At 42.2% G+C, this 22,198-nt stretch overlaps 1 protein-coding gene across 4 annotated transcripts in view; it reads right to left on the bottom strand.

Annotated features, from left to right (window-relative positions):
• Positions 1-21,930, bottom strand: part of Fam135b (family with sequence similarity 135 member B) — a 262,597-nt gene extending 240,667 nt beyond the window's left edge. For all 4 annotated transcript variants that reach the window (XM_085831356.1, XM_085831357.1, XM_029469991.2 and 1 more), the window contains exon 1: positions 21,289-21,930. The gene's annotated coding sequence lies outside the window, so the exon portion shown is untranslated. The remainder of the gene's footprint in view (positions 1-21,288) is intronic.
• Between the last annotated feature and the right edge of the window lie 268 nt (positions 21,931-22,198).

Below are 22,198 nucleotides of genomic sequence, written 5' to 3'. Positions count from 1 at the left end.
CCTATCTTCCTACAGTCTCCAAGTCCACAGCCAAACATTGCTCAGTTGTAGGGGGGCAGGGCAGAAGCAGTGTGTGCTGAAGTTGCATGTGTAGGATGTTTTACATGCCAGGTCCATATGTGAAGGGCTCTCCACAATCCTTCCCTGATGAGAGTGTGAGTGTTCCTTGTGCTAGCCCATTCCTAAGATCCTGCAGATATACCATCTCAAGCCAACCTCAGGTTTAGCATCGGATGAACAGTGCTCTCCAATGTACAGACAAAGTACTCCACCCTGGTTGTCAATCATTTAGTACACAGTAAGTTCTGTAGTACTACAAGATAGACTGAGGGATATTCATTCCTAAATACCAGGTTATTTCATGTTCAAAGGGCCTTGTCCAACCCCACTGATGCCCACAGACCTCTCCTCATCCCAACCAAATTCAGTCTCCATTCTTCAGCATGACGGGGGCGGGGGTGGGGGGTGTCATGCTTTAACCTGGAGCCTGAGTACAGCTACAGTTCCCAATGTACAGCATGCAGCAAATGGGAGCCACGGGAGGCTGCTCTGCCACCAGCTTCTCCTCACCTGAACCTGCTCTGGTTCCAAGCCTCCTGCTCAGTGTGTTAATGTCACACTGCCAACTTCTAAGTGCACAGCTTGGTACATGAGTCATTTGATCTCTTAAATTTGACCATGAGTGTCAGCCAGGACCGAGTTTATTTTCCCTTTAGTTGGATAAGTGACAAACCTTGCCCCCATAGGCAGAAGGCCTGGAAAGAAACCTACAATAGAAGGTCAAGTTGAGCCCCTTAAACAACCAGTGAATGACTAAATGGGTCCATTTCTGACACAGCTTGCTTAGTGCTGATATTGAGACAGGTCAAAGTAAGAAAGAGAGGTGCCCTGTGACCCAGTTAAAGAGAATGGGTTAGAATCTCAATGAGGAGGGAGAAGTAGGTCAGCATGAGGGTGAGCATGACATGAGCCTAGAGACAATAATGGAAAGGGGACCATGGCAGACAAGTGTGAAGCGCAGGATTCAATGAATGGTCTGGAGACTCAATGGGCAGGTGAGACCACAGGGCAGAGGAAAGATGGCGTGCGAGGGAAACAAGGCTGCATAGAAGAGTGGCTGTACAGGAGCTGGCTCACCAGCAGTTGCTGACAGAACTAATGACTGAACAGCAGAATCTAAGAAAGACTAATGTAGCCTGTTACAAGATGAGTGGTAAGAGCAAATTAATCTATCCGAAGACTGCAGTGAGAAGAGAATGGCTTATCAGAAACCTCCCTTCTCTCAAAGCTTTTAGTTAACTATATGTCAGGCAGCGGGAATCTGTGTAATTTATTTCACGTCTCCTTCAGGAGATGAAGGGTTTGCATCACCCCAGTCACTTAGAGTTTCCTTTCCTAATGAGAGCGGTGTGGCAAATTTGCATTAGCTTTGCTTTGATGATTTAGGATCAGACATCTGGGCCGCCACTGAAAAGCTGACTATGGTCAACTGCAGATGTCTATGAAGGAAGTGAGGCCAAGTGGGGGAGACAGTAGCAGATCCCAGAGCTACTGATGATCACAGTCTTCCTGGTCGCGTCCCCACACTTTGTCTGTCTTTTCCAAAGAATCATTAGGACAGTCAGACTCCTTGCAATCACTGTCTTCCCCCGAGTGACGCTGAGCAGATTACAACCAGCCTGCTCTATGAACGTGCAGAAGGGATTGGGAAACAAAGTCTGGGGTTCACAGCCTGCCACTTTAGAGGGATTGCTGCTCTGGGTGATGTACAAGTCTACCTGAGTGTAGCCAGAGCTGTAGCCTTTAAAATCAAGGAACCAGGGTAAATCAACCAGAGGCATAATCATTGCAATATTTGACCAAAGTTTAATCAAAATCTTGGACCTATGTGGTAATTGATAGTCACTGGCCACTGGTGGTTACTTAAATTTAAATTATTTAAGTAGACTCTTTTTACACATATCTTCTAGTTTCATATTTGTCACATTTTAAGAGCTCAGTAACTACATGTTGCTAGTTGTTATGCAGTGCTCTGTACATGGAACACTTTTATCAATATAAAATGTTCTTTGGGGCAGAATTCCTTTAGACCTAACTTCTAGTGTTTCTGAAATACAGGGGAGGAAATTCAATGTAAATTGTACCATAAAGACATAATCAGGAGATTCCAACAAGATTTTTTTTTAATAAAATAGGACCGAAGGTCATGGGTAAGATTTAAAAGGGGAAAATTTGCAAACAGTTCTAAAGCTGAAAAGAATATGAACATATCAAAATAAATTTTAACACTGGTTGTACTTTAAAATACTTCAAAAAGGTATTTATTACAGTCAATTTCCCTTAGTAATAGGAAAACATGAATATTGAAATATTCACATGTCACAGACTATTGATTATTGGTCTTAATGCTGTATATTGTTAGAGTGTTACTGAAAATTTAATTTTTAGGATAATCCTGCTGAAGAATTTGAGTTGTCTTGCCCTGAAGTCTACAATTCCTCAACTCTCCCCACCCACCCCAATCTCTCTTTCATTTACATGTTTATTTTGAGACAGCCTTTTAAAATCTATTTCTGTTTCTATACAGCCCATACTGGGCTTAAACATACTATCCTCTAGCCTCAGCCTCTGGAGTGTTCAGACTATAGCTATATGCCATGACAGACAGCCAATTTATTATTAAATGATCTAGAAAAATATGCATATACTATTATTCTTCTAAAGAAAATATTACAGAATGTCAACAATTGTAACACCTGGGTAGAAAAAAAAATGGGAATTCATTTTACCTTTCTATTGCTTTTTTTTTTTTTACATGATTGAAAATTTCGTTTGAAAATCTTTGTGACATAGCATCCCAGTGGGATTTACAGAGCTGGTAAGTGTCAAAACGCCCATTTGTATGTGAAAGCCCCTGTGCTCGCCAGGCCTGGTGAGGTAATATTTCTATTCCTCTGACATTGTCTTATTTACACATGTGTATGAGAGATGAACTGAGAGGGATAATTGCATCATGTCTCATGACCCATCAGCCTTTCACTCTCCATGACTCAATATTCACAGACAGAAGAAAGCCTGCATATTGAACAACTGTGAAATTTTCAGTATTCTCCTCCTCCGTCTGGAAACAATCAATTTTGTTATAATCCCACAGGTCCATGTCTTTGCTCTCTTCTTGTTTTTCCTCCTCTTTGCTTTCCAGGCAGGCTGTTGGAATTTACATGCAATATTTGTGATGGCCTATCAAATATAAGACACCTGGCTTCTCTTGTGTCTATCCCAAATGGCTTTTGACCCAGGGAGAATAATGGCGCTTTCACAAGGCAGCGTGTGACTGGGTATTTCTCTAAGCAGACACAAGTGTTGTTGTGGCCCAGAGAATTTACATAAAGACTGCCTGCTTTGACTGGGGACCCTGAGGGATCCTGTACTGTGTGACATCTTAAACTATGGAAATTCAAGTATCAAGAAGAGGCTCAAGGATGTAGAAATCATTAGAAGCACAGGTTGCAGCTACAGAATGGGTGTCATGGGGCATCAAGAGAGGGACATGGAGCTCCATGCCCAAGAACTTAAAATGTCAGAGGCCCTTTGATCAATCATGGAAACTACATGTCTTTGGACAAAGTTGCAGGGGAAAACAAATATGCCATCAAAAGGAGCATGTGCAGCCTATGTCATGCATCATGTTAATTACACCTAATGATCTGTGGTATTGGAGAGAAGGCAGTGGGTTGTGCCTTGGATTTCAGCAGGACTGCAGGCCAGTGCTAAATGCAGAGATGCCAGCATTTCACACATGCAGATTCACCAACTTGGATAGATAGAAGACTATGACTGCAAAGAGCTTCGAGAGAATGTCGGCTCTCCCAGGTGATGATGGAGAAGGATAGGGGCATAGTAGAGAGGCTTAAGATGCATGTTAAATGGTGTGAGAGTCAAATATGGGAAGGATGATCTCTGCCTTTGTTTTAGGGGAATAGATGGATAAAGCCAAAGTGTCTTGACCAGACAGACATCCAGAAATGCAAAAGGGCCTTGAAAGTCAAGAGCAATATTGAGCCTTCCTGAGTTTAAAAGGTTTTGGAATACTTACTGGTGAAGTCTGGTATGGCTTTAAAGGAATTGAGCCAGACTCAGGAGTCAGAATATTGTTTGCAGTAATTAAAGTCTCTGGAAAGGATCAGGACATCAGGATTTTTAATTTACATTAAAATATCAAAGGTCCAGATCCCATGCCAGAAAGGAACATGGCATCTGGGAATTAGCCACAGAATCAGAAAGGACATCTTATAAGGCCAAACAGAACTATGTCATCACAGACAGAAGAAATTGATGGAAGAATGAAATCCAGGAGGGGTATGTGTAAGAAGAAGGTCACAGAAGAAAAGCATGGTCAGTTTAGTCACCTGAAGACAAGTCCGTCCAAAGACAGAGAAAGCAAACTGTCTCCCAGGAAGGAGAAACTACAAAAGTATTAGTGGGAGAAGAGTAATGAAAAGTAAGGAGATGGGAATACCCAGTGTAGACAAACTGGCTGAGATGAGGGCATAGAATTCATGCCAGGCATGACTACAGGGTCATGTCTCTTGCAAAAGGGAGCACAGTTTCCATCCTTTGCAGACACTACTGAGCTGTAGACCAGGGTCGAGAGGAAGTAAGCTTTTTCTGCCCTAAAACAAACATGTGAAGTCATAAGCAATAGAGTCCTCTATGTTATTTTCTAAGGCTGGGATCCAAAGCCAGTTGATACAAGGAAGGTCTGGCCTCAATGGGAATCCTATTTTACCAGGGTTGCTGTGGAAATAGTATGTCTAAGGATAGAGATAGGAAGTGGCGGGGCTAGGTTGTTAAAAGGGAGATGGAGAGCAGTTTATAGAGGCTTTAAGGCAACATTAAGAACGATGGTGAGTTTATAATACAAAGACTATGGATTTTAGCTGACGGCCTTGGAAGGAGGCAGTGGGGAGAGGTATGCCTTCCTCAGCAGCTCATACAGCTTTTCGGCAGCCAGAGAGCCACCCGCCTGGTTTGCTAAGACAAAGGAAACATGGCTTATTATAAATGGAACATGTTTAAGTCCTACAGTGGGTAGAGTGCACAGTCAGTATGAACTATACTCAGAAGTACAACTCTTAGCAGGAATGAGCACGTTCAGGAAACACAGGAATAAAGCAATCAGGTAAATTCTCCTCAAACTCAAACCACTTCCACCTTTTGCTCCATCTCTGGGTGTGATTGCATGACTAGTTCTGCTCTTGACAGACAACTGGATACAGAGGGCAAACCTAAAACTAAGCATCAGAACTGACCAAACACCCAACCCAGCCCAGCCCAGCCCAGCTTAGCCCAGCCCAGCCCCGCCCAGCCCAGCCCAGCCCCGCCCAGCTCAGCCCATAGGAACACTGAGGCTTCCACCTAAAAGCTTCTTGCTGACTCTCCTGAGATATACGGTGACAGCAATATAATGTATACTATCTTCTGATGTGTTCAGCTACATAAATGCCCTGGTACTTCAAATCACAAACCTCAGGACTATACTTTGAGAAGTTCTAAATTCCAGTGGCCATCTCACTTCTGTCTTTGAGGAGATGAGGCTTCTTAAAATGTTCCGGACGGATTCTGTCCAACATCACTTAAAGCAATTTCTGTAAGCCGATCTGGATGCCAAGGGCAGCTGTTAGATGCCACTAAGAATTACATACTGCAGCTTCATCAAAAGGCTACCAGAGTTCAGTCTGTCACCAGAGGGACTTACATACAATGACAAAATAAAGGAGAAAAACATTGATAACCAATTGATAATCATGTTCACATACATTTTAATGCACTGATATGAGAACGAAAATTTTTCCATCAAATTGTGCTTTTACTGTTTTAATTCAGCCAATCGTTATTCGAGTGCACATAAAACTACAAACAGCACGAGCCCTTCAAACATAAGCCATCCCTAGAGACCTCTACAAGGGGTGCTCTGGGACAGATTTGCTTTGCACGCTATATAAAGACCAGTATCCCATGTTTTATTTGATGGTATCAGTGTGTCTCGAGCTAAACTTTAAATAGATTCAGTGATTTTTATCTGAGATTTGCAAATTCATTGTAAAGAGCCAGCTGGTCAACAGAAAACAAATATAGCCCCAATTCCTTCTTGGCAGCACGAAGGAAGCTTAATCTGCTCTGTGAATACAGCTGATGGTGTTGCTTGGACCATTTGTGGAGGGTAATGTGAATAGCTGGGACAAAAGTATGGACTCCGAATCTACAATAATACAAGTTCTAACATTTGCCAACTGTGTGTCCATCTGCGAGTGATGGACACTCTGAGCCTCTCATCCTATCTCATAAAGTGAGAAAAATGATACCCTCTCTTTGTCATATTTCATGAGAGACAAGTGAGACATTTCAAATAAAAGGTCAGAGACTAGCCCATAGCTGTGACTCGATGACAGCACTCTATTTTGTATAACTCCATGTCTACCACAGATACAAAACAGTGAGTTCATTAAGAGTCTAGGCATAAGATGGGAAGTTAGCTCACTTAATACAGTGCCCATCCATCACACAATCAGAGGCTCAGAATTCAGATTCCCAGAACCCAACTAAGAAGTCAAGCAAGGCAGCTCATGTCTGTTAGATCAACCTTCCAAGTGGAGGACATGGAGATATGTGGATTCCTGGATCCCAAGGCCATTCAGACTAGCTAATTAATTAGCTTCATGTTCAGTGAGAGACTGTATCTCAAAACAAACAACCCCCCCCCAAAAAAAACAGACAGCTATAAAGGGCAAGGGGAACACTCAATGTTAACCTCAGGCTTCTACATGCATGTGTAAACACACATGTACATGCACATCCATATGCACAACACACACATACATACACATACATACAAATACACACAAAAAGATCTACATACAAGGTTGGATGTGGTGGTACATACCTTTAAGCCCAGCATTTAGAGACAAATGCAGAAGTTAATACTTTCCTATGAACTCTCATACACATTTTGTGAATTCAACTACAATTCTGACATCATTATAGTTTTGTTACACCCAACCTGGATCCCCCACAACTCACAGCATGGCTCCTAATAAAACACCATATTACTTCTCTGATCCGTTCAACTTGATGTTTCATTCTTGTGCAGGTTCTTGTGCTACGTTGCCCTCCACATCAGAACCTCAGAATCTTTCAATATTCAACATGTTCCTTCAATATAAACAGTACCTCCAGAAGTTGCCAGACAAATTTTCACTATCATCTGCTTTCTTGAGGCTCTCATCAAAACTTAACTTGAAAATAAACACTAAACAACAAACATTGTAAGGATATGAAGGCAATTCTCTGACAGTGCTGGGTAAATGAATAAAATATACAAAAGACAGTTTGCCAAGCATACTCTTAATATACCATCGCAGTATACCATATAATACACTCTTAATATACAATCACATCCCTTGGAACTTATCTAAACTAGATGAACCGCTGTGTCCATTCTCAAAAGGTAGAAAGTATACACAAATGTTTATGAAATATTTATTCATAAACACCCAAACTTAGAAGCAATCAATATGTAAATGAACAAATAAGCATATAGTGGCACTTACAGAAGACAAAATATCATTCAGCACTAAAAAGAAATGGGTTGTCACATCTTGAAAAGGCACATAAGAGTCTTAAATGTATATTACTAAGGAAAATGTGCAATCTGAAAATTGTGTGATTTCAACTATAAGACATCCTAGAAAATGGAAAACTATGAAAAAACAGAAAAGGTTACTGATTCTGAGAGATTTGGAGCACCAGATCCCACCCTGGAAAATACAACTCATTAAATCCAAACCAGCAAAACATTCATCAAGATTGAATCTCAAAATAAACTACAGACCGGGTGGTACTATTACATTTGTGTAAGTGCAGCGATTGAAAAGAAAGTACCTCTTGATTGAAAAGAAACTTCGACCTTTGTGAAGTTCAACAGTGATATTTCTAGCACCTGTTTACTATATGATACTGTGGTCCAGCTAAGCCCAGGCTTGTGAGACCCCAGAGGAAAGTGATGAATTCAACCCCTTAATGGGTGGGTAGAGGCTTAGCAGATGAGATGGAGATTAAGATGAATCTGGACCAGTGGTAAAAGGTAGTGTTTGTGTGTGTGTGTGTGTGTGTGTGTGTGTGTGTGTGTGTGTGTGTGTGTGTGTGTTAGAGGGATGGGGTATAGAAAATACCATTGTGACAAAAGTGTAAATGAATCCCCCATTCTCTTTTTGGGGACATGTCACCTTCTTTCTTCTGAAAGCCAAATTCAGGCCTCTGGTAATATCTTCAAAGGAAACGTCTAGGCCTGAGCACATTCCTCAATTCTGCAATGCCTCTCTCCCATTACATCCCACTGTTTCAACCTAGCCTCCATTTTAACTTCACATGGGACACATCTTAAAATAGCATTCTGATTTTATTTAAGTCTAGGTATACATAATATATTCTATTGATATCCCAGAAGTTCCAGCATATACATTAGTCACTGGATTTTGAATTAAAGCATCCAGAGGGATGTTGAATTAAACCCTACAAACAGAAAGGAAAAGGCAGACTAGAAATTCCAGTGAATGTTTTCTCCTCATTTGTGGTTCAGTAGTTAATAACATCTTGAAAAATAAATAGCTGAAAACTTGACTTCTTACCTGAATCAGTAAGTACAGAAGACCTGATTTGCCTTGGATTTATTGCCATCTTTATTGTTAATCCTAATAACGATCTCTCAATATAGCCAGATTTGCAGCCAAAAGATGTTGGCAACAGTCATGGGCATTAGTAATTACCTAGGTCCCCTAAAGAAGTCACCTCCCCTAAGTCACACACACGTTTAATCACTTCCTTCAAATTCTCAGATGAGTGGTAAAGAACCCTTGGCAAACCAAAGGGGTGAGGTTTAGTTTGTGTGATTTCTAAGCCACTCTTTAAAAATTGTCAATAACCAAATTTTAAACACACTTCCCAAGAGTCTTATGCAGAGTGATAAGAAAAGAACATGTTTGAGGGCATCAGACTACTGTGAAGATCAGCCTCTAGCTTTCATTCAGGATTGCTGTGCAACCAAGAACAGGTTCTGGCTCTCTGTGCATCTTCTCCTCACCCGGCATTGTGGTTGACAATAGCTTTGACATACACAGCAACAAAGAGCATGACCTACGAGGGAAACTTCCTGAGCCCTGGCACACAGAGGGGCTTAGAACGAACTTGCTTTCTCCTTCCCCCGCCTCAGCACTGCTTGATAACTCAAGGCTAAAATGTCCCTTAAGGACAATTTTATGGTCTTTTTTTTTTTTTTTTTTTTTTTACTTCCAATATTCATGCAATTTAAAAGGCAAGAGGAAACAAAGCAAAGCAAGGGAACCTTATTGTGTAATTCAGAAGCAATTCTATAAATAACCATCCTATTCCTCCCAAAGGCCAGCAGAAGCCTGCGTGCTGAAATGCCACATTTGACGGATTCTACCCTGGCCCCAGGATTTCAAAGATAATCTTATCTTTATATATTTCCTTTAAACAAACAGAAGAGGTAATTTATTCTTCACTGTGTTTTATGCTCTCATTTAAAATCAACAAGGTTTCATAAGAGCTACCATCTCATCTGCCAGCAGTATCACCTCAGTTGCAATGGTGCGTGCCCCAGAAACCCATTTTCAGATAACTTACATCCAATCTTTCAAATAGAAAATACTTTCATATTTAATTTCATCAATGTCAGATGTGAATTATTTCAGAAAGCTCTCTTCTGCTTTATTTCAGCCGAGTCTATATAGAGTATAGCTTAGTTATTATTATTATTATTATTAATTGTTGGCGACGCAATGCTTTGCTTCTGAGTATGTCCTTGCTTAGGGCTGTCACACATGCTATCCTAGAGTCCCCAAAGACACGATCATCTCCTAAGTGTGCCACACAGAGAGTCCAAGGTTCTACCTAGCAAACACTGCTACCCCATGGTCTATCTCATGAGATATGCCACTTAAGTAAAAGTCTGTCTCCAGCACGTTGCTTTTGGCTCCAGGGTCTAGAGGGATGGCTCAGTGGTTCGGAGTACATGCTACTTTTGCAAAGGACTCAGCTTCAGTTCCTAACACCCACACAGTACCTCCAAACTATTTGTAACTCCAGTGCAAGGGACTACAACACTATTTTCTTGTCTTGGGGAGCACTGTAAATACATAGTCCATATACATATGTACAGGCAAGCAACAATTCATATAAAATAAAAATAAATAAATCATTTTAAAGAGTAAAATGCTGCCTCTGTCTTCTTATTGATAGTATTCAAGCTACTCGATAATCAGAGCAAACACCAACTAATCTCTCCTCCCCATGAATTATAATAGATTTTGTTCAGTTTTATTTATGTTACCTTCTTGCTAATAACAGTCCCGCGTGAAATGCAAATTATTGCTGCTCCGGGGGTTCAGAAACCATAGTTAATGCAAGTTAAATAATACAATTGCTGTGCTGGATAACCCAGGGAGAACTGAGATTCTAACCAGGACCCTCAGAAGAACATTGCTGAATCCATAGATTCGGGGAGGTATAGGGAGAGAAAAGTAGCAAAAAGGAAAGACATCTAATGACTTGAGAGAGAGATCAGGAAAAGTTGGCCTGGAGTGGCTGGGGAATCCCAGAATGTCAAAATTGAACACGTACGCTCAGAGAAGAGGCCATACCCACAGGTTAACTGATGTGTAATGACTGCTATGTGACCAAGATTGTCACTGAGCAGGGTACAGGAGAAGCTTCCTGTACTGGGAAGGTGGACTTCAGCATGATACAGAGCTCACTTAGCAGGACTTGGGAAGCACCTATGATAATGGTAAGACTTGACCACTCCCATCCCAGTCTCTGGTCTACTTTCAGGTTTTTCTTTATCATTCTCTTGTTTTCAGTTGCCTTAGAATCTTTTAACATTTTTTTGAGATTATAGTTCAATTATGAAATTTCTCCTTTCCCTTTTTCCTCCCTTCAAATTCTCCCATATATCTCTCCCTCTTCTCCTTAAAGTCCCTTTAAAAAATTGTTATTGCACGAATATAAGTATATGTATACACATATATATTATTAAATATAACCTGTTCAGCACATATGCTACCTGTATGTATGTTTTTAGGGCCAGCTGACTGGCATTTGGCTTGTGTTCTTTCCCAAACATAAGTTTTTACATAGACTCAAACTCATGTGTATGCTTTTATATATGGGTTGAATTCTTTCATTTATCGGTGCCTCCATAAATGGCAATATTTCATTCTTATTTGCATTCATGCTTTTGTGAGACAAGCAGTGAACAGGGAAGCTGGGATGGAAAAGGAAGATATGGCAATGTGACATGGCTTCCAGGCACTCCAGAGGTTAGGGGAACCTTTGTGCAGGGACATGTATTTCTATGTTTTTCTCAGAGGCTCCCCTAAGGATCTAGTTTGTGTCCAAAGCAAGCTGAGTGAGTTCCAAGTGACATAGCTGATCATGTGGAGTTGGTAGAGGGTTTCCTCTACTGTGTACCCTTCCCAAATTTCTTGTGTCCACTCATAACAAACAGAACATTGTTACTATGTTCTTGTGAGAACTGTTTCTGGGTGATTGTAACGACTCCCAGAAATATTTGAGAAGAAATGTGGCCAAAGACAGTCCAACAGATCATCACACAATTCTGGACCCTTATGGTACAGATCCCAGGTAAGGTCCAGAGTCTTTTGATCAGTTTAGTTGTGACCAGAGCTATAACCACATCTCTGTCCTTTCTCTCTCTCTCCCTCTCTCCCTCTCTCCCTCTCTCCCTCTCTCCCTCTATCCCTCTCTAGTTCTTTACCTCTCTAATTCCCTGACCTTTTTAACAAAGAGAAAACTTGAGTCACTCACTCTCAGGAACCCTATTTCTGGCTATGTGTCTCAGGAACCTGACCAAAGATAAGATTAGCAAGATCCTTCCACAGAAACCAAGGAGCTACCTAGGGTCCCTGGGCTAACAGGTATCAGAACTAGGGTGACTACTCCAGCTGTGTTATCCAGGACCTAGTAAACATCCCAGCATACCATTTACAAACTGTACAATCTGAGGAAAGATGGAGTAGATTGGTAACTCTAGTTAGAACAGGGATTCAACCCAAAATACACTTCCCTCTAAACATTTTTTGTTGTTGTTGTTGATATACCCCTGTGTTATGTTCACTCAAAGGACATGCTGTGCTGATGCTAAGAATGCATCCTCCACATTGTGTACATGCTTGGATATTCACAGTTCCAATGAAGCCCCATCCTTGTGGTAGAAAATATATCCTTCACTGGAAACTAACTATAAAAGAATTGGGGAATCTGTGATTACTCTGGTAAGGTTTAATAGAAATTTTTCATTTAATTTTTCGAAGAAAAGTGACTGTATATTTTATTACTTCTTCAAAGGATCCTTGACATTAGGATTAAGAATCACTATCCAGGAGAGCATGGCTCTTAATCTTTCCATTAAGCAGAACAGGGTGGCTGAACTGGTGCTCTGTAATTACTGGTCTCAATAGGAAACAACTCACAAGAAATGGTAAAACACCTGTTCCTGGGCAAAGCGGGTAGCAGTCATCTGCTATATGGCTCAGTCCACCTTATTCCAAGTCATGGGGTATCAGTATCTCTTCTATTAAATTGCAACTTGAAAGACTTTTGCCAGAGTTGGCAGAAAACACAGGCAGGGATGGCTGCCTCAGAGGAAGGAGCGACCATATCTGGGACCAGGCTTCAGTGTTCCTTTGAACCAAATGCCCACCTTCTGACCAGGCTATGCTAAGCTGCACTTCAGTGGAGCTGTGGTTACTGACTTTTAAACTGAAAATAAAAAGCAGCATTTTATTACTAGAGATTTCGGGTATTAATTACCTATATGTTTTATATTTATTGCATGTTCCTGAGTGTTTGATGCAGCTATAATCACAGCAAAGTCCAGGCACCTTTATTCTTGTCAATGTGTAAGGGAGAGTCATTTAGAAAATAATTTAATACATCTGAAATACAGGCAAAACATCCATGAACACTATAAATAAAGTAACTCCTATGCCTAGAAACATGGAGAAGCTTCCAGAGAGAGCTCTATAAAGAAAGGGATTGGGTGAGGGAAGAAATGAGCTACAGGGAGTGGAGAGACAGTATGACCCTGCCAGTGGTTTAATCATGATATGCAAAGTCTCTAAGACAAAAGGAAACTTCATAAGAGGAAAATTTACATTTGATTTTCATTCTGTAAGGGAAGAGACAGAAACCTATAGACTTAGAAGACTGGGATTTAAAAAAAATAATAATTACAAACTTCATTGTCATATATTAATTTTAGAAATTTGCAAGTTTATGACTTTTCACAAATGTATGTAACACTGACTTCCACAGTACTCTCTCTTGTCCATCTCCACTCTTGGTTCTCCAATCTCTTTCAAAATCATGCCCATGTTTTAACTTATGGAATTCTATGCACCTTAGAAATTCATTACTAGAAATTTATTTATTTAAATACCAGTTACAGCATTTTAAAATTTCACATTGTACATTGTACAATGTATTAGTCACCTCCCCCTTTTACTCTCTCCATCCCTCTACCTCCCAGCCTCCCACAAATACATTTCATCTTCCATCATGTCTCTTTTTTTATAACTCACTAAGTCTAATTACTGAAATCAAATGCACATAATGTGTGTGGGGGGGTGGGACACCATTCAATAGAAAATAAGCAACTTACCGATGGCCACCTCTCCCAAAGGAAAATGTCTGCTCCTCCCTCAAGGGATGTCAACTGTCATTCAGGACTGGGTCATTGGGAGCTCCTTTCTCACTCTTCATACTTCTCTTTATTGACTTTCTTAGGGTGATCACTTCTATCCCTGTTTTCTCAATTAATGTCTGTCCATGGCTTCTTATTCAGCCTCTAACTTTTTTCCTGAGCTTTTTGATAGGTCTCTACTTACCTAAAATATACACAGATGCCTTTAGAGACTTTAAATTACTTGTTCAAAGACAATTCTTCAGTTTCTGCTTAAAACCTGCTATTGTGGTCTTATGCCTCCCAACCAAAGTCAACCACAAAACCTATGTGCCAGGACAGGGCAGTCACCCTCATCTTCCCTCCCACTGGGTGTATTGAGACTTCCAGTAAAGTCCTCAGAGTCCACTGACTTAACACATCTCAAGTTCCTTCTACTACCTCCATCACCACTGCCTTCATGAGTCAGGGCATCTTTGTTTCCATATACTCTGCAATTCCCAGTCCAGCCACTGTCTCTAGCCTCCACACCTCCTATCTTCTCTCAGTATACTCTCTATAAGAGTTATATGTGGGTTTTTGTTTGTGTGTTTTATATATATATGAAAGTGTGTGTGTGTGTGTGTGTGTATGTGTGTGTGTGTATCTATGTGTATGCGTTTTACAGATGGTCAAAGCCAGGGATTTGTGCAAGAGAGGCAAACATGTGCTAACTGAATGGTGATATTTATGCTATTATCCATTTTTCCATACTAGATGTCCCATAGAAGGTGACCCCATATCCTAAGCTTGTTAAAATGTTCTAGGTCAATAAGAATTAATATATAGGCACAAAAAATTCAAACAGTCAAGTCAAAGCTGAAGTCAAGGGGATTTAACTGGGGAGAAAGAGGAGAGCTGTCATGTCACTGAAGGCTTCGCAGGAGCCTTTCCTTGAGAGGCACACCCAATTGCAAGAGGTAGACAAGTCTGAGAATGACAGTGTCAGAACCATATTTGCCATTTCAACTGCATCTCATGTCCATACAGAAACTTGCTGCTGGAAGCTGTGGTCCAGGAAAGCACTTCCTCAGAGAGAAACACATAGTTCTGCCTCTGGGATAGTCAGGTGCTCAATGTTCACTCTTACCTCAGGATGGTGCACACCCCTTCTCTTTGGTATCCTTACCAATCCCCCGTAGCTGCAGACTCTAAGCTTGGAGACTGTGACATGTCTCTAACATCTGCCTTAGTAAAACAAAATTAGAAAGAGCACTCTTGGGGAAAAAGAAACAACCTCCCTGCATCATGAAGCCAAGCGGAAAAAAAATGTAGGTTTTCTTAAAAAATAAGGTAAGACATCAAAGACTGTCTAAAATTTCTAAAGTATAGTAAGAGTAAGTACCAAGCAGCCGGACCTCCCAGTAAATGCCAGGCCAGGACGCTTCCAATAGGATTCGTTTAGGTTTCCATGTCTCAGTAAATGTCTTATGAGGCATTTAGTCTGGGTGGTCTTGGGATTCAACTGCCAGGACATTCAAAGTACATCAGAGAGGTATAACATATAATGAATAATAATTTAATTTATTATAGAGAATATTCTTGTCTTCTGAATCATTCTAAATGTTGGGCTCTTCCCTTCCCTAGAGTCTAGCAATCTTGTATTCATACATACATTCATTCATTCGCTCAACAACTATGTACTCCGCTCACATTGTCGTGAGAGGACCTGCTATACTGTTTGGAGTCCCTAGAAGCCAATGTTATATTCATCTATTAATCTGTTTATTCAATATACATACACAGAGCAAGTGTCACTTGAGAGAATTTGTTCTACCAATGGATGTCCTACAGTGAATTTTTTAAAGTACTGCACAGAAATGTAAAGCAAAGAAGAGAATTGGTTCAGAAATAGGTGACAAATGCAGACTAATTTTCTCATTAAGGAGACACTGGTGCTGTTTCAGGCAACCATTTGCTTATGGAAGAAACGAAGATCCCAGGAAGATGCAGCTCTTTAGATTGCTGTATATGAGCAAAAATGCCAGAGGTTAAAAGGAAATGATGTAACAGGTGGCCATAGTAATAAAGGCTATGATGCGAGTCTGACTTAGGGTGGGAATAAGGCTAAGATTCAGAAAAAGGCTTTCAGGTTTCAATCTGAGTTATAAAAGCACAGAAGGGCTTTGGTTTATCAAATCTGATTTTAACTTTCCCACCATCTAGCTAGCTGCGAATCAGAGGCTCACCAGGCAGGTCAGCAGGTCAGCTCAGAGCCTGATAGATTCGTTCAGGTTAAGAGTGTAGAGACCAGGAACAGAATGATTGTAATGTGTCTGAAAAAGTAGCCAGAATGACAACTGCACCTTTCCCTCCTTTTCCCTCTGTGCTCCCCAGACCCTACAGTGCTCCACCCAGACATCCATCTGAGAGGTGAGGCCCTATGTTCACTTCTCTTGCATCATTATCATGCTACTAGCTACCTCTTTTCTCAGCATCCCAACCCCCACTGCCTGACCGAAAACAACTCTCACCTGCAAGCTTACCTACCAGGCCATCTTATGTTTCATCTGATCTGGCTTTTCTCACCTATCCTCCACTCTGCAGCTGAAGAGATGAGAGCATTCTGTACAACTGCTAATCTTCCCATAGCTTCCCATGACCTTCAGAGAAAAGGGAGCACTTTAGAGGCTGGCTAATGGACACTCTCTGATGTCACTTCTTCATGTCTTTTTTTTTTTTTTTATTGCGTATTTTACTCAATTACATTTCCAATGCTATCCCAAAAGTCCCCAGTACCCCCCCCCCCCACTTCCCTACCCACCCATTCCCATTCTTTTGGTCCTGGCATTCCCCTGTATTGGGGCATATAAAGTTTGCAAGTCCAATGGGCCTCTCTTTCCAGTGATGGCCGACTAGGCCATCTTTCGATACATATGCAGCTAGAGACAAGAGCTCCGGGGTACAGGTTAGTTCATCATGTTGTTCCAACTATAGGGTTGCAGATCCCTTTAGCTCCTTGGGTACCTTCTCTAGCTTCTCCATTGGGAGCCCTGTGATCCATCCAATAGCTGACTGTGAGCATCCACCTCTGTGTTTGCTAGGCCCCACTTCTTCATGTCTTACCAACATCAGTTGACAACATTTCCCCAGGACTTTATACCGCAGCCCTGCCTTATACTTCCTTCCTAACACTTCTTCCATTTTCTTATCCCTCCCTAGACTCATTTGCCTCCCATCCATTCTCTCTATATAAATTCTTTCTGACCTGAGCTTAGACCTCCTCTGCTATACAAAACCAGCCTTCATAGCCTTTCCCAAGAAATGGTTAGAAGGTCCTTTCCCAGACTTATATAACCTTGAACATTACTTGATGCACTCTTCTTAGTTTCTATGTGTGATACCCCTAAAAGATGTTTAGTTTATTTACAGGGTCTTTTCATAGTTCATAGTGGAACCTTGGCATCTGACATGGGGAAAGAGAGAGGGCAAAGAAATTTCCATAATGTCCTCACACCAAATAATCAGGATCTTACTCCATCAATACCAAAGGTAGAGGGCCACAGAGCAATGGTTCACAGTGTCAATTTCCTTTGTGATGTTAGGGCCATCCTCTACTCCAACTTCAGACATGTCCCTGCAACCACCTAGAAATGATTCATGTTGTAGCAGAAGCATTCAACATTGCTGAGCACCCAGCATGCTCCAGGAAACCCAAAAACATCAGCGATGTCATGAATTCCTACTAATTCTCTCAAATAATATTTGAATTCATATATACACCTGCCAGTTAGTTAAATAAAGGACTTCTTGTAAGCTGGACATGGTAGCAAAACATTTTTACCTGGAGGGAAAAATGAGGTAACCAACTAGTCCCAAACGCCAAAGAAAACGGTTCCTCCTGGCAGTGGTGACATCAGACATTGAAGTGTATAGTTCGAACACATTGTGATGTTTGAAGAAAAGGGTGAATGGAGGACCAAAGATGGAAGACCGGAGATGTAATCTCAATAGAGAGCATAGGTCAGTATACTTGAGCGTTGAAAGAGAGTTAAGCAGGGATATCGAAATCCTCCAGGCCATTTACAGATTATGAAACCAAGGTCTGGAAATAAGGGACAAATCAACAGTCCTATAAGCAAAATGATGTAGGAGGCAGAAGCCACTCCTGAATCAGAACCACAGCCAATTAGACTCTCACATCTAACCAAAAGGTGTTTTCTCTCCCTCTCCCTTCCTCTCTCTCTCTCTCGTTCCCTCTCCCTCTCTCCCTCTCTCTCTCTCTCTCTCTCTCTCTGTCTCTCTCTCCCCTCCCTCCATCTCTCCCTTCTTCTATCCCTCACTTTTTTCCTTCTTTCCTCTTTCCTTCCTTCCATCCCTTCCCCTATCAATCACAATGTCTCTTTTGTAGATGAAATACAGCAAAGAAACTGCTTTAGAGCATTTAAAATAATTCTGAAACCTTCTATAATTGGCAACTATACTTTTCATCGGGAAGTCACATGTCACTGTCTAATTGTTTGTTTGTTTGTTTTCTGTTTGTTTGGTTTTTTTGTTTTTTTAAATTTACATCTTCTGAGGTTACCTTCTAGGAACACAACCATCATTATATACCTTACAGAGAAGGCAAGGATTTACTAAAGGTCACAGTAAGCTAACAAGAAGAAGAGACAGGTCTTTGGAGTGCATCTCATATGATATTGTGTATTTAAGCCCAGGGATGTTGCACATCTTCTAGAAGAGAAATTGAGAGAGACAGAAAGAGACAGAGAATGTGCTTTTGCTGGGTATTTTATAAATCATGAGGGTTTGCTTATTCCCTTCTTTCTTTTTTCTTTTTGCACAGCCACTACTTTACTGCAAGTACCCAGCATCCACTGTGAGACTGACTCCAACAACCATATGCTACAAATGAGGAAACTGAGGCAAACGAGAGTCTACCACCCTAGTTTTTAGTCATAGAACCTAGGTTCAGTTACACGCTCCCTGAAGCCAGGTTATATGGTTTCCTGTTATATGAAAGCTGAGTAAAAAGAGGGAGATGGAAGGAGGAGAAATGCATTCCAAGTCTGAAGTATTCAGCAAATATGATATGAAAGCCATTTAGGATCAGATGCCAACAATTCTAAAGGGTCCCTTGTAAAGAAATGAACATTTTGAGACTAGGTTTGTGATTACTGCACTGATACAGAAAGGCACCAGGGACCGGCTTTGTGATGCCTCTTTCAGGACAGGTGGCCAAATTGATGACCCATTCATTCACCAGAGGTTGTGGGATCAGAAGAGAGGCAGGGTAAGAGAGGCCCCTGCCCTCATGGAGCATAGAGTCTAGAGAGAAGAGATCTGTGTAACAAGCAATGACACAGCACAGTCTGTCAGTCAAATCAGGTACAGAGTATCAAGGAAACACAAGAGAGGATCAGAGAAGGCTCCAGATATGATGGAGCCTTTGAACTGGGCCACACACACACACAAAGAAGAAAGTGAGAAACTGTTACTTTCTGCAGAGACACCAGCATGGACAAAAGCACAATCACAAAAGAGCAGAGCCCAGGCCTGGCTCATTTCAGAGATTGCAGTTCCCTCAGCAGTGAGATCAAGCTGCACATATTTGGTCAGGTTCAGCTAATAAATCTGGCTTTAGAGAGCAGAGTGGGATTGAGGCAGTCGCAGCTTTGAAAAGACTCCACAGTGTATGCAACACTTAAAGGCGCCCTCACTTTGGGCAAATATCTCTTTACACGATCAGATGTTTGGCCCCACTCTGAGTTCCACAGAACAAACACTATTTTCAAGAGAGAGAGGAGCACTGCCTTCCATGGCAAAGCTAGCTCTTGACCTTCAGCAGCCACAAACAAGGAGGACACGCAGTGTTTCCCCCAATAAAGCCCTCTTTATATTGCCCAGGTATCTCTGGAACAAGACAATATCCCAGTCACAACTCACTGACTAAGAGTTCCACTCTTTCCATGGGTGATACCTGTGAAATGACTTGTTAATCTGAGGTTTTTTTTTTCCTTTAGAAAATGACTTTCTTAAAATTGCATTAGTCATACATAAGACTTTAAAATCCCGCCCCGTTTGCATCCTCTGCCATTAAATTTTATTGTTATGAGAGCTTAGCAAACTCTAAGGGTTGCTAGAATCACGTTCTATAGATGAAAAAACATCCCAACAAGACAGGAGCAATTCAAGGTCATACAACAGGTATGATGAAACGAGAGTTCAGACCTGTTTGTTTCTGACTCCAGAATCTTGCCCTCTTTCCTCTACACTACAGTGTAGCATTTCTCTATAATATACTGTCCTCGTTGTGGTATAAATCCCCAGATGAAATGCTGGCTAGATCACATCCTCTTGGGTAACATAACTACATCATAAATTAAAAGCCCAATTAAAGAACATACCCTTTTAACTGGGACTTACCACAGTCCCCTGGGGCTAAGATATAAAAGGAGAATCCTTTCACAGGCAGTGGCTATCCATCCTGGAAATTCTTCAGAAATCTGCTAAAGTCTATGAAAAGCTTTTGAATCAGATTACTCAGCTAACGCACCTTCCTCTCCTTGGGTCTTCTGGTGTTCTCCTCCCAGCAGAACTGGATTAAATCATGTGCCAATCTCCAGCCCTCACTATAGCCCAAAGATGCAGATAACAGTCCATCATACATCAGGTGCACCCAGGGTTTAAAACAAATTTAATATTAAGAGCATTGGAGCCCAGTGGAAAACATTGCCCTCCTAGATTATATGAGGGACTGAAGTGGAGTTCTCTTCCCCATCTGTCTGAAAGTAGGATAGTTCTTCAGTAGCCAAGGGCCAGACAGAGGGTGTCTCTAACACCATACAGTGTTTGTTTTGCTGGCATCAGAGAGGGAGGAAAAAGTAGGTGAAGATAATGGGGATGGTGTTCTTATCTCCATTCTGGTTATAATTTTATTTCTGTTAACATCCAATCCCCCAATGACCAAAACATCTTATCTGTAGAATAGTAAACTCTGGGCATACCCCAAACCTTAAGAGTTACTACTACCTTGTCTAAACATTCCCTACAGTGGTTGTGTTTAAAGATTGTTGTACATATAAAGAGCTACTGTGTGTTATAGCCCCTTTCCATGCCACAGATGAACTACAGTGCTCTCCACCCTCCAAAGAGACGGTCTCTGAGTCAGCTTGCCCCACATAGAACAGAGACCATAGCCCCTCCACCTCCACAAGGTCTTTTGAGCATGCCCTGGGTTCAGTGGCTCAGAGGACCTGAGCAGGTCTAAATAAGCCCCTTAGGACCACCACATTCACACAGTCACATTTAATGGTCCTTCTTGTCTCTAAGCTTTGCCCAGAAGTGGGGCAAGATCAGAGGGCAGAGATATCTGGGGGGAAAATAGAGAAAGATATTTAAAAAAAAAAATCGCGGAAGAATCCCTACTCAGTAATAGAAAGCCATCCAACTAGCAACCACGCTTCCAGAAACGTCACTGCCACAGAAAGAGTTTTACAGCTGGTGACCCCCACAGCGTTCTCACCTACCTGTCTCCCACTGCAGGGCTCTCTCTCTCTCACCTCCTAGGGCCCTGTTCCAGCTCTGGTCCCGCTCTCTTCTGGTCTCCTTCTCCAGCGGCCAACACCGGCAGGCAGCGACTGTGGGCGGACCAAGGAGTCGGCGGCGGCACCTGCGAGCTGTCTCAGGTCTCTACCGAGAGGCTGCCTGGAGGAGGAGCAAGCGGATGCTGCCCTCACTGCCGCCGCCGCCGCCACTGCCGCCGTGGTGCTGATGCGGTTGCTATGGTTATGGAACTCCGCAGCTGCCCCCTCTTGGTGCAACAGCTGCCCGGCCACCGCGGCCTCCTGGCAGCCCGAGCTAAGGTGCCCGAGGCAAGGTTGTGAATGTGGTTAAGGGAATTCTTCGCCCGCCTAGGAGAAGACTGGGAGCCTCTACTTGGGCCGTGGCTGGGTCTCTCCTCCAGCGCCCTTGCTCTCCTTCCCACGCCAGAACCTAAGGCCAGACTCCAACAACACACAGAGCGCGCTCAAGGCCTAGAGAGCCCTCCCTGCCGCTCAGCTCTGCCCCTGCAGCCTCGGTGCACCGCGGTAGGCTGCGTGACTAGCTGGGAGGCGCCGCTCGCGTCCCCCACCTCTGTCCGCCAGAAGAGCCTAGGCGCACCAGGCTGCCCTGCGGCCAAACCCCGCCCGCTCATAGGCTCTCCTGCCAGCCCGCCCGGCCTGTGGAGGGCGCAAGATGCTGGGCCAAAGAAGTCTGTCCTCAACCAGCCCAACCTGGCCAGGAGCATGCTCAGTCTCCACGCGGAGATTGTCCTCCAGAGCCAAGACAATGATGCAGTTAGAAGGAAAGGTTTCTTTCAGACCCCAGGGGAGACAGGTATTAAACTTGGGAGAAGTAGGGGATGCAACAAGTACACACCTAAATAAATAGTCTAAA

Source organism: Mus caroli, unplaced genomic scaffold (genome assembly GCF_978045245.1).
Source record: "Mus caroli unplaced genomic scaffold, Mus_caroli_1 scaffold_16, whole genome shotgun sequence".
NCBI lineage: Eukaryota > Metazoa > Chordata > Mammalia > Rodentia > Muridae > Mus > Mus caroli.
This window is presented reverse-complemented; position numbering and strand designations above follow the sequence as displayed.